This window comes from Telopea speciosissima, chromosome 4 (genome assembly GCF_018873765.1).
Source record: "Telopea speciosissima isolate NSW1024214 ecotype Mountain lineage chromosome 4, Tspe_v1, whole genome shotgun sequence".
Lineage (NCBI taxonomy): Eukaryota > Viridiplantae > Streptophyta > Magnoliopsida > Proteales > Proteaceae > Telopea > Telopea speciosissima.
The window spans coordinates 46,333,461-46,346,021 of NC_057919.1; the positions used below are offsets into that span (position 1 = coordinate 46,333,461).

The following is a 12,561-nucleotide window of genomic DNA, read 5'->3' on the forward strand; positions in this document are numbered from 1 at the left end:
GTGTCTTTGCACGCGTAGGAGGAAAGACCCTTCCCTCGAAGTAGGTCAGAAGGTTAATCCTTCCTCTAAGAAGATTGAATTTTGTTGTGAACTAATCCAGGTTCGTAACATAATCAATGTCTCTTAGTTACCTTAGTCTCATGATTATTTTCTTTTCCTCATTGTCTAAAACCTGTTGAATCTTCAAGAGTCTAAAGATCATTAGTTACTTTTTATTATTATTATTATTAGTCGAATAACTATTTGGATCAGATGGATTATGTTTTGGATTATTCAAATTCAAATCTAAATACCTCCAAACGGATATTGATATGAATTGATTTTGGATTTTTGAATATCCATTCACATCTCTAGTTTCACATGCGACTGCTGCTGCCTGACAAAGTGAGGGAGCCACAATCAATGATTATTTTTAGTCCTTATTTTGTTAGTTACAGGCCTAAAACTCTAGTTGTGAGAAGTTTGCATGTAATGAATAGGCATTATCACGTAAAAAGGTAACTAAGATGGAGGAGGATCCAGATTTTCTATGGTGCGCTTTCCAAAGCGGCCTAAGATGTGCACAAACAAGGCGTAGCACAATGACCGCCTTACCCCAGCTCGGGCAAGGCGTTCGGGCAGGGGTAAGGTGGTCATTATGCTACACCCTGTTTGTACGCTGCTCAGGCTGCTACGGGCAGCTTGCCGTAGAGGATCTGAATTGTAGGGTGGGATGGGTTACGACTTACTACGGTTAATAGGCACACCCAAACAAAAAAATGTTGTATGGGAATATAAATCCTAGAGTGATAAATTTAGTGGGATTAAGCAATAATTATTTGGGAGAAAGAAAGCAGCCACCTGGCTGGTTGCGTGCTCTCATTGGCCCCATGCTAATTTCAAACTTGGATAGTCCAAGTTCAGATTTGAATTCAAACATATAACTCCATGTACTATCATGCATCTCGAGCATGTATTTAAATGGTACTGTGCTTTCATATTACATTGCACTAATTTTTTGAATCCCAATTTTGTAATTTGATAAGCTTTGTTTAGAATCCGGATCAGCTACCCACATGGGGACGGATGGGGACAGATCTGACCCCTCCATGGGGCGTCGGTCCCACACCCTAGAGGCGAGTCCCAACCGCCATGGAGGGTTCAGATCTGTCTCCACCCGTCCCCATGTGGGTAGCATATCTGAACTCCTTTGTTTAGGCTGAACGATCTTGACATCTGAGCAGGGGACTTCGGGATCTACCTGTTCACAACAGTTAGACCCCATGGCACAGTAGAAAGTTTGGAGGGTAGATCTCATTCTAGCGCTCACAACCTTAGAATCCTCAAGGTAAAAAAAACCCTAATTCCAACGGGGAAGAAGACTTAACAAAGCAATTGGATTATATAAGGAGGACGGATACAAAGGAAAAGGAAACCTAAATAAAATAGGAAACAAATAAAAATTAAATAAGAAACTAATATCTTGAAATCACGCACAAAACTTCGGAGGCTACATAGACCCCTTAAACATGCGAATATTGCTCCAAAACTTCAGTACAATAAATGAATTTATTGGGCAACCTGTAGAACACTGGCTGTCTTTTCCAAAAAGGTATTATAGCTCCTGTAACTCTGTTCTAACGAAAAATTATGACCGTTGGAAGAAAGTTGAACTGAAAAAATTATTATCTTTGACCCGATTAGGTGGATTAGAGTTTCCATTCCGAAGAAAGGAGAAGTAGTCAAGTAGGGTCTTAAAAGGCGATTTCAGTGATTAAGCTACTGATCTGGTGCTGTTAACAGAAGGAAGATCTACGGAATGGCAAAAGATCTTCCAATGGAAATCACCATCCAAAGGCACCTACTCCATCTCCATTGCAAAACTCCAAATTTTTTCAGTCTAATATGAGGATTTTGGTAACCGGAGGAGCTGGATTCATTGGCTCTCACCTTTGTGGATAGATTGATGGAAAATGGGTAGCTGATAACTACTTCACTGGCTCAAAGGATAACCTCAAGAAATGGATTGGTCATCCTAGATTTGAGCTTATCCGCCATGATTTCACAGAACCATTATTAGTCGAAGCTGATCAGATCTACCATCTTGCTTGCCCTGCTTCCCCAATGTTTTACAAACACAATCCTGTAAAGACAATAAAAACAAATGTGATCGGGACTTTGAACATGCTGGGACTTGCCAAACGTGTTGGAGCAAGAATTTTGGTTACATCAACATCTGAGGTAATATGGAGATCCTCTTGAGCACTCACAGACAGAGTCTTATTGGGGAAATGTTAATCCAATTGGAGTCAGGAGTTGCTATGATGAGGGGAAGCGTGTAGCTGAAACTTTGATGTTTGATTATCATCGGCAACACGGGATCGGAATACGTATTGCTAGGATCTTTAATACGTATGGGCCTCGAATGAATATTGATGATGTGCGTGTTGTTAGCAATTTCATAGCTCAAGCACTTCGAGGTGAACCCTTGACGGTTCAAGCGCCAGGAACACAAACAAGGAGTTTCTGACTTGGTCGATGGCCTAATCCGACTCATGGAAGGAGCTGAGACTGGGCAAATCAATTTAGGGAACCTAGGTGAATTTACAATGATGGAACTTGCGGAGACAGTTAAGGAGCTAATTGATGGCGATGTTAAGATAACAGTTGTGGATAACACTCCGGATGATCCACGCCAGCGGAAGCCAAACATCACCAAGGCGAAAGAGTTGCTTGGCCGGGAACCCAAGATTACTCTGCGTAAGGGCCTGCCCCTCATGGAGGGGGATTTCTGTGCTAGGCTTGCAGTTCCCAAAAAATAGACCTCTGCCACAGTGGTGTACTTGATGTCTGAGTTTGTCCGATATGCATGAATTATCCATTTTAGTGCCCTCAATTTGTTTTTGTTTATTTTATTATTATGGATGTAGATAACACTTCTTCCATGGATTCAGTAAATATTTGATGAATTTATTATCTTTGGTTTAAAAAACAAAAAACAAAAAAAGAGGTGGATTTCTGCAGGGCCAACGGATCCAGAAATCCTTCAAAAATCTTCTCTACATCACCTTATACAATTGAATCTTACTCTTCCTGAACACACTGCCCGGGTGGGATGAGGTTGTCATTTCTACCCTCTCTATGAGAGGAACCTACGAACTTGACCGGGCAGGAACCTGAGAGAAGAAAAATTCCATCCAATCTACCACATGCGAAATCCATCTCCCGTGTAAAAATAATCATGTACATGGCCTTGATGGAAACTTTGACTGCTCACTCTTTTTCTTTCTTTATTTTCTATGTGAGTTATTGGTTTTCTAATTTTTTGGGTACTAGATCTAGCCATAAATTAAATTCAACATTTTTTTATTTCGATTACATAGGTCTGGTGTACTGTTAAGTGCTAGGAAAATGGTGGGAACCATAAAGAGCTCGTAAAGAATAGACTTCTTCATTCTGTGGGCTTCAAACGTAACTTGAATATGTAGGATCTAGAGTTTCATTCATGGGCATAGATTGAGGTTTCGGTATTGGATCGGCTGGATTGGATCAGTATAGGTCAAGGCCGATACTGATCCTTGGCCGATCTTGGATCGGGTGTTGGTATTGAATCAAGGGTAATATCGTCAAAAAACTTGATTTTCAATGAAAAAGTAAGGATAAAATTGGTCGATCCAGATTGTTATCAGATTGGTATCGACAGAGACTGATATCGATATCTCAATCCTTGTTCATTGGTCGGAGAAAATTATGTTTTTAAATTTTGTTGTTGAATAGAACTTCGTGTGTGAAAGAAGCCTAGAGTTACGTATATCCACCAGGCTCAAGTATTCCTTACGGAATGCAATTCTTGCAGCAGACTTGCAATCCTTAGGGAGAAGTGAGAGGACAATACCAACAACTGAGAGAGAGAGAGAGAGAGATTGGGTAATTTTACTCATGTTTTTAGTGTGTATATCTTTATTTCTAAAATATTGATAGGGGAAAGTTTTTATACACGGTCGTGTTTCCTCTCACAAAGAGTTGAAAAAGTCATAAATCCCCACCCATTAATTAATGCCTTGAAACTCCCACCCTCTCACACACACGGCTTACATAGTCGTGTATGAAAACTTTTCCCATATTGATAAGAGAAAACTTTCCTACAATCCCCACATGGGCAGCGTGAGAACCCTAGCTATTGCTAAAGATAATTATACATAAGAATACCTAAAACAATTTTTAAAACACTTAAAAATAGTATTAATAATTAATAATATTTAAACACTTTGCAAACAATTTACAAATCATGTCAACGGATCTTAAATTTTGAGTCCAATCATGAACAGAGAGGAAGTGGATTCCATATCAAATATATTTTTTGTTCATAAGTACATAGCATGAATTTAGTGCACTTATATATAGCTTGTCGGCATCTACCCTTAGTACATCAAACTCATAGTTCATAACTGGAACAATAAGGACCTCTTAGGTTTGGGGTTTAAATGCAATATAGTAATGAGAATCTTGCTCATCATACAAGTGATAGGAATCCAATTCAACCATTCTCAAGTGATTTAGTTCAACATACAAACATATTTAATTTGACACTACTGATCAGAATCATCATTCCTAATAACATACGGTACAACAACCATGTAAACATATGCCCTATTTCTCTCTAGCTTTGAGCAATTTAAGATATAAATTTAAAGACTAACACAACCCAAATAATATCATGCAAAATACTAATATATAATAATTAAATTGGACTTTATGGATACACCCATTCAATATGTAATCTATTCAAATAAAAAGTATCAGTTTTAATACACAATCAACACTTTAATCGTTGGATAAACACATGAGAATCGAGTATTATTGTTGAAAAAACTCTCATAAGGCCCTCACTCAAGTCAATTGTTTATGCCTTTTGCCGAGAGGCAGCCTGCTTACTTGTGACTACAATAAGCAAATTCAGATTCAGGAATTATTCGAATAGAGAATCATTTGGAATAATTTGTTTTGTTCATTTAAGAACTCGGTAAAAAAGGCGGTATGGATAAAATAAAATTCGGATTCGAGGATTATTCGTCGTAAAAAAAGTAATTCGAATTTTGAAAGTTATTTTTAATATTTGTAGTACATGTTTCACATTATCAATCAATTATTATATGTGTAAATATATAAATGATATAAAAATTAAAATAACATTTGTTTCATTAATCAAAAAGCATTATATAACAAAGATTAAAAATCATAACCAATAGGATCTCCATGTAAGGATCTCAAGTTAAACTTTGGGATGACATGCATGCAGGAGTTGGGCATAGGAATATCCACTTTAGATTTTTTATTCATCATTTTGATCAAATTACAGAAACACTTTCTTCCTCTTTTTCTCACATGGATCAAGATGCTTGGGGACAAAATTTTATTAATATGATGAGAAACTAATGACAATACCATAATTCCCAAAAAAAAAAAAAAAAAACAACACATAACCCATAGTTAATCTTCCATGGGTCTACTTTAATATCTGCCCCAAAGTAGAATGATTATGCATAATCTGATATTAATAGTAATGTTGTAATATTTCTCTCATTATAGTATTATAGTAACCCTAAATTATAATAGGAAAAAAGATCTCTACTTGATGGTGTTTCCTACGCCCTCTCACAAAGCACTGTGAGATGACGCCTTTGCCCCTTGGATAGATACCCATGCGATCAAGTAGAGATCTCTTGCCCATTATAATAAAAATGAAAAATGAGGTGAAAAGATTCCTTCCAAAGAAGGTTAAATGGATGTCACTTTAGGGTTTGATTTTCAAATTTTAAATCTTCCATTGGTCTACTTTGGGCCATTGATGTGTGCCACACAAGGTTCTAAAACTCGGGTTTCGACTAGGTTTCGACCTGCCAGAAAACGAGTTCCTCTTGGTTTCGACCATATCTCGGTCAAAACCTGGGACTTTCTCCAAGCTAACTCGAACCTTGGTTTCGAGGTCCAGAAGTTTGTTTTTTGCCCCGATTCTTGTTGTGCTGCCTATTTTTGATATTTTAAACTCAATCCATGCATTATTTTCACATAGAGAATAATAAAAATATTACTTGTGGTTTGATCCAAGTTTGAAATTGGATATTGTTCTTGGACATGGTATCGAATAAGGTTTGACCAGAACATAACTCTTTCAATATAAATGAGATTTAAGCAATCTTGGATTTGTTAAAAAACTTTGTTTTGATAGCTTTCCAATAAGTTTAAGATTGCTTAAATCTGATTTATATTGAAAGAGTTATGTACCGGTCAAACTTAATTTAGTGTACGCGAATGCTGTAAAAATTGCTCTGAATGAAAATATTTTTTTGGACATCAAGACAAATGAATTTTTTACCACACTTTTGGTTTTTAGCAATGTTTTACCATATTAAGATTTATAAATTTTTTAGATTTGAGAAAAACCACAGCATTAGAAAGTTGAAAATTGCACCTACCGTTGAAAATCTAGTTTTTGTTCTTGAACTGGGGGTTGACTTTTTTTTTTTCTTTTGGAATTTTGATTTTTTAACTATTTTTATTGGATTTAAATAGGGGGTATTTGCTTATTTATGAATAATATCTTAAGTAAATGAAATACAAATACAAAAACATTTACTTAAATGATATTAGACATAACAAAGTGTCTGTCCTGGTTTCTGGCATAAATATCTGTCTGTCTTAGTTTCGATCCAAGTTTCTCCTAGTTTCAATGGGCATATGTGTCAAAACCACCGAAATATGGTCGAAACCAGTCAAAATTGGTCTAAACCATCGAAACTCGGTCGAATCCAGGGATTTTATAAAATCCCCCTTCAACCCGTCTCGGAAACCTATGAAATCGAGTGAACTCGGTGGTTTCGACAGGTTTCGGTCGAGTTTTTCTTCCATTGTGCCACACTATCTGATCAAAATCTAGATTTGCCCAGATTTTTTGCCATCCCAAATGAGCCATATATAGTAAATGAGAAGATACGCACTCAGCTGTGTAGATTGATAAGGATTAGCCACGTGTAATAACTATATTAGTATTACTCAGTTATTTCCTCTCCCTGATATGTATGTACATGGGATAAACTCAATTAATAAAGTGTGATTCATTTCCTAACATAGATCACCTCAACCACGACAGGGGAGAACAATGAGCAAGATCAAGGTGATCAAAACTTACCTACTTATCCTTCTTGTGGGGTCCAGTACTGTTCTGTTCGAGTCTTCTGAAACTGTTAGTCTCCTTAAGAAATTCCATGTATCTGTCATCAAAACTTACCTACTTAAGTAGAATTAGTGACAACCTAGGAAGCCTACTCTACAATCTTGTTAGTATATGGGAAGTTGTTCTCTGTGTGGGATACAAGGGCCACGCCGCACACACCAACCAATGAGATCGCGAATGGTAGCACAATGGGTGGCAGAATTTTTGTCATACATGAGGGGCATGGCGGTCATTCCGTCACCTACTGTGCGTGGGCGTGGCCCCAGCCTTGCATCCCACGCATGGAACTTTTGCCCTTAGTAAATATACTTCGAATAGCAATGCTATATTTCTTCTTCTTTTTTTTTTTTGGCTTTTTCTTTTCCCTTTTCATAGTCTTCTTATACATGTATGCATAAATACATTTTATTCTTATATTGAATTGTCTAAATCAATGAAAATGTGAAAGGATAATCTGTTTATCATCTTATGTTTTGTTCTGATTTATGTTGAAAAAGATTATCAAATTGAAGAAAGGAGATAGACAATGTAGTACAGTGAATTCTCAGGAAGATTATGTGGAGGAAGAAAATGAAGGGATAATGCTGGCCAAAGAAGAGAGACAAAGGATAAGAGACAAACTTTTCCAAACACGTACAATTGTGGCAACACTTATTGCCACAATCTCCTTTGCTGTTATTTTTCAAATCGCTGGAGGTAATGAAAGGGGCGGTCCAAAATAAGACATGACAGCTTCCTTTAAAGCATTTGCTGTATCAAATTCCATAGTTCTATTATCATCCATGCTCGTGCTATACCTGCCCTTTGACGAAACACTTAACAAAAAACTTGGGGATTGGTGTCCTAGATTATCATGAAATTATCACATACCTTATGTTCATATCCGTTAACGGGGTGATGGTAGCATTTATGATTAGTGCTTATACATTTCAGAAGGCCACTAACTCCTAGTTTGCAATTACAACTATTATATTGACCAGTATCATGCATATTGCTTCATCAATCAAAAAGATTTTAGGATATGCTCTTAGGTTCATATGTCGACATATAAGTGTAAGCAAAACACTACCGAATATTATAATTTTTGTTGTTGCAGTTGCTTTGATCTTTGGCAAGCCCATAGTAGGAGGCATACCTATTGCTAGTATATTTATTTATGTACAAGGATACTTTATTGCTTTGTTTGTGTCTGTTGTAATGCTACTTTATGTTTCAAGAGTACAATAGGGACCCATCAACATGAGGATGTTACCCAAATGCCTTTTCTTAGATTTTTTTTCCTTTTTTAAAATGATTGAATATTTGTTATGTGTCTTTTAGAAACCCTTCGGATTAGTGTGATATATGTTTGATTTTAAGGACTTGTAATAGATCTTATTCTTCTCTTTTCATTCAATCAGCATATAAAAAACTCGTTAGTGATATCAATATCTACTAATTTTTTGAATACAACAGAAAGTTACAAGCTCTACTTTCAAAGGTTAGTCGTTAGTGTTATCAAGGAATGTGTATGCCAGGCCCTAGATACTCCATATAATGGTCTATGTTTCTTATAGACAACATATTATTACCTTCTTTTGAACTCATATACTTCTTTTACTACTACTTTTCTTGTAAGTTATTTTCTTATTAATTAAGAATATCATTGTTGTGGGTTTAAGTTATCTCTTATTTGTTGAGGAAATCCTTTACTCATGTTTGCTTCGTTTTCTTCCTTCTTTTATCAGTATGGTTATTTAACCTCCCCAAGAAAAAAATAGGCCTGAGTTTCCCATCAGCCACAGTAAATGGGATCCTATAATAGAAACATCTCATCCCTATCCCAAGACGTTGAGTCTATCTCAACGTCATCTCAACCCAATGACAGAAATAGTTGTACACTTCTAGAGAGGTGCTCCAGATGTGTTTATCTAATACTTTTTGTAGGAAGTTAAAAGGATTACCTTATTTTCAATGAGTAGTTGATTGGCCATAATTTTCTGTGCTGTCATCTTCTTCTTGTTAATGACAAACTGGTCTACTCTTTCATCTTTTTTGAGAATTTCCAGAAAGTATTAATCTTGGGAGATGACTACAAAATGCAAAGGGATGTTTTCCATCTTGATCAGGCTGTTTTGAAAGATCTGCAAGCTCAACTTTTTTTTTAGGAATTGTTGAAAATTTTTGTGAGAGTAATAATAATCAACATAATTCCTCATTACAATATGAAGAATGTTTTGTCCCTCCCATCAACTTGAAAGGTCGAGTTGGTATAGCATGTAATGAGTTTTCTAATTAATTTTAGGAACAAAACCAGACAAGAATAAGCCAAGAAAGGAAAAATTCGGTCAACACATTGAAAACTAAAACCCACAACTAAAAACAAAATCCACATAAAACAATACATGGACTGTAAGAGTATAGATATCAATGTCAAACTAAACCATGGGCTTCTCAAACAAATGAAACATCAAACAACAATTTAAGTAGGCAACAACTTGAAACTATAGAAAAAGAAAGTAACTCCATAAGAAACATATGGTCCAGACAGAATATAATGCAAAAGCAAGGCAAAATAAAGTGGGGCAAAAATAATAGATTCCCTAATAATCACTAACACTACAAGTGAAAAGGCATTGATTAATAAATTACCACTAAATATTGATCAATAACTACCAACTCTACATCTTGGCCGTCATGTGTTAGTTATGAACTTCAACTTGATGCGCAAGACAGATCCAGATTTCGTTTACGTTAAGTTGTTTTTCCTGTTACTTCAATGTCGATTTTTGTGTTTTTTGTTTCTGTTTCTTGGCTTAGGAGAGTCTGTATTTGTACACCAATTTTTTTTCTTTCATCCTTAATACAAATGATCCTTCAGCAAAAAACCACTAACTTTACATCGGTTAGTTTTACTTATGAAAAATTAATTAGTTGATGTGGCCAATCAAAGCCATTGGAGTAATTAAGTAGAAACTGAGGGGGTTTTGGGTGGGTATGCCTTCTCGGATCTACATTGGGCCAACCCCTCTCTTACTGTTTGGATTTCTTTAATTTCATGCTCATAAGTGACTCATCAGAACTTGAAACATTCTTTTGTCCTCCCAACACTTATGATCATGTGGTCCATTTATAAAAATAGTTTTTTTTTTTTTTTTTTAACTCACTCTCCTTCTCTGTTGGGTAAGCAGATTAATCTATTATGGATCCTAAATTACGTGAAATAGCAAAGTCAGACAATGTTGATCTTCTCAAACTACTCCTAGAGTATAAATCTGAGATCCTAGATGAAGTAAATCCAATAGGGAACATTTTCCTTCATCTTGTTACCTTGTTTGGAAAGAAGAGCATCATGGCAGAAGTTTATGACCAATTTCCACCACATGTCCCCAATTTAAAACTTATTCGGTGACACCCCATTGTATATTGCAGCAAGAAAAGGATCTCTTTCTGTGGTTAAATATTTGATTGAGAAAATCATTTCCAACTCATCGGGTTCTCATAATTAAGATGTTGAGAGTAGTAGAGGAGGAGGAGGACTTAGGTTGCATAATGTTTGGGCTATGGAACATCGAATGAAGAATACGGCCTTGCATGAAGCTTTGCCATACAACCAAACACAAGTGGCAAAACAACTGATTGAAAAGGATCTTAACTTGTCTTATCTTGTTAATAATGCCGAAGAGTCCCCACTTTACAAGGCTGCTTCACATGGGTTGACATTTATAGTACATCAAATCTTGCAATCTTCTCAGCCCTATGCTGATGGTGGCCCAATTGGTTTGACAGCTTTACACGCCGCCGCCAAAGGGTGACATACAGATATTTACATGGCTAATAACTTTTTTGAAAATATTTAATTAATCTTGCATTTTGGATTCTCCTATTTGACGTGCCATATGACAAAACATGGAATGCATTGAGAGTGCATTGGTGTTGCCATCGGGTCCACTCTGATCACCTAGCCCAACTAGAGTTGGGAATTTAGGACTTTGGGCTGGATTGGGCTTCCAAAAGTTTAGTCCAGCCTGCTCGAATGCTACCCGGTCCTGTGCTTAGTATGGCGACCATGCCCAAACACAGAACCGCCTTGGGGTGCTTGGAAATGACCGCCTTGCCCCCATGTAAAGGTCAATTTTTCAAGCACCCCAAGGCGGTTTTGTGTTTGGGTGTGGTCACCATGCAAGGCGCATGACCAGGTATCGTTCTATTCCCCTTCAATTAAATATAGGCATCTTTTAACTGTTTCATCTATTCTCGATGTTCTTGAAGAATTAGTGAAAGAAAGGCAAGAGCTAGAGACATGAAGGATGAATATGGAAGGACTCCTCTTCATCATGCAGTAAAATATTATTCGAAGAAGATGATTTTGAAGCCTTCGACAGCTGAACTGTTTTTGCAAGTCTACAAAAGTATTGGCTACATTCAAGACCAAGATGGCCAAACACCCCTCCACATTGCTGTTGGTGGGATTAAAATAATTAAAATACTCATTAAGTGTTGTCCCGACTCAGCCTATCAAATTGATGGAAGAGGCCGAAACATTCTTCACATCCTAATCAAAGATTGCTCTGATGCATATTATTCTCTCAACATTTTTCAGGATTTAATAAAAAAAAGTTGAGCTTGCAGGGCTTTTAAACTAGCCTGATCAAGATGGGAACATGTACCCCTTTGCATCTTGCAGTCATCTCCCAAGATCTTTACTTGATGCTGTTTCCTACGCCTTCTCACAGTGCACCGTGAGATGACGCCTTTGTCCCCTGGGTAGATACCTAGGCATGCACACTCATTGGCCCAAACGCTTATTCTCATACATGAATGGATAAATACATTTTATTCTTATATATTTTTCTAAATCAATGAAAATGTGCAAGGATAATATGTCTATCATCTTATGTTTTGTGTAATTTTATTGAAAAAGATTATCAAATTGAAGAAAGGAGAAAGACCAAGGAATAGTACACCTCAGGAAGATTATGTGGAGGAAGAAACTAAAAGGATAACGCTCGTCAAGAAAGAGAGACAAATGAGAAGAGAAGAAATTCCCCAAACATGTACAATAGTGGCAATGCTCATTGCCACAATCTCCTTTGCTGTAGCTTATAAACTGTGCTTGATGCAGAAATAGTCATGACATTATGTCTGAACAAAGAACGCCCGTTCTTGATTAGAAAGCGTTCTTTGGCATTTCTAGTCTAGAACAGCGTTACGAGACCCAAAATGACCGTTTGGTAACGGTCTCAAGAACGTCGTTCAGAACAAAAATGGTGTTTGGTATAGTCTGTTTTTCCCTATTTGAAATTAATTACAATAATTCCATTTCCATCTAAATTATACCAAAAAAAACTTGTAAAATCATTTTCTCT

At 36.6% G+C, this 12,561-nt stretch overlaps 1 pseudogene; it reads left to right on the forward strand.

The window, feature by feature from the left end:
• Positions 1–1,792: 1,792 nt before the first annotated feature.
• Positions 1,793–2,801, forward strand: LOC122657896 (annotated as a pseudogene).
• The last annotated feature ends 9,760 nt before the right edge of the window (positions 2,802–12,561 follow it).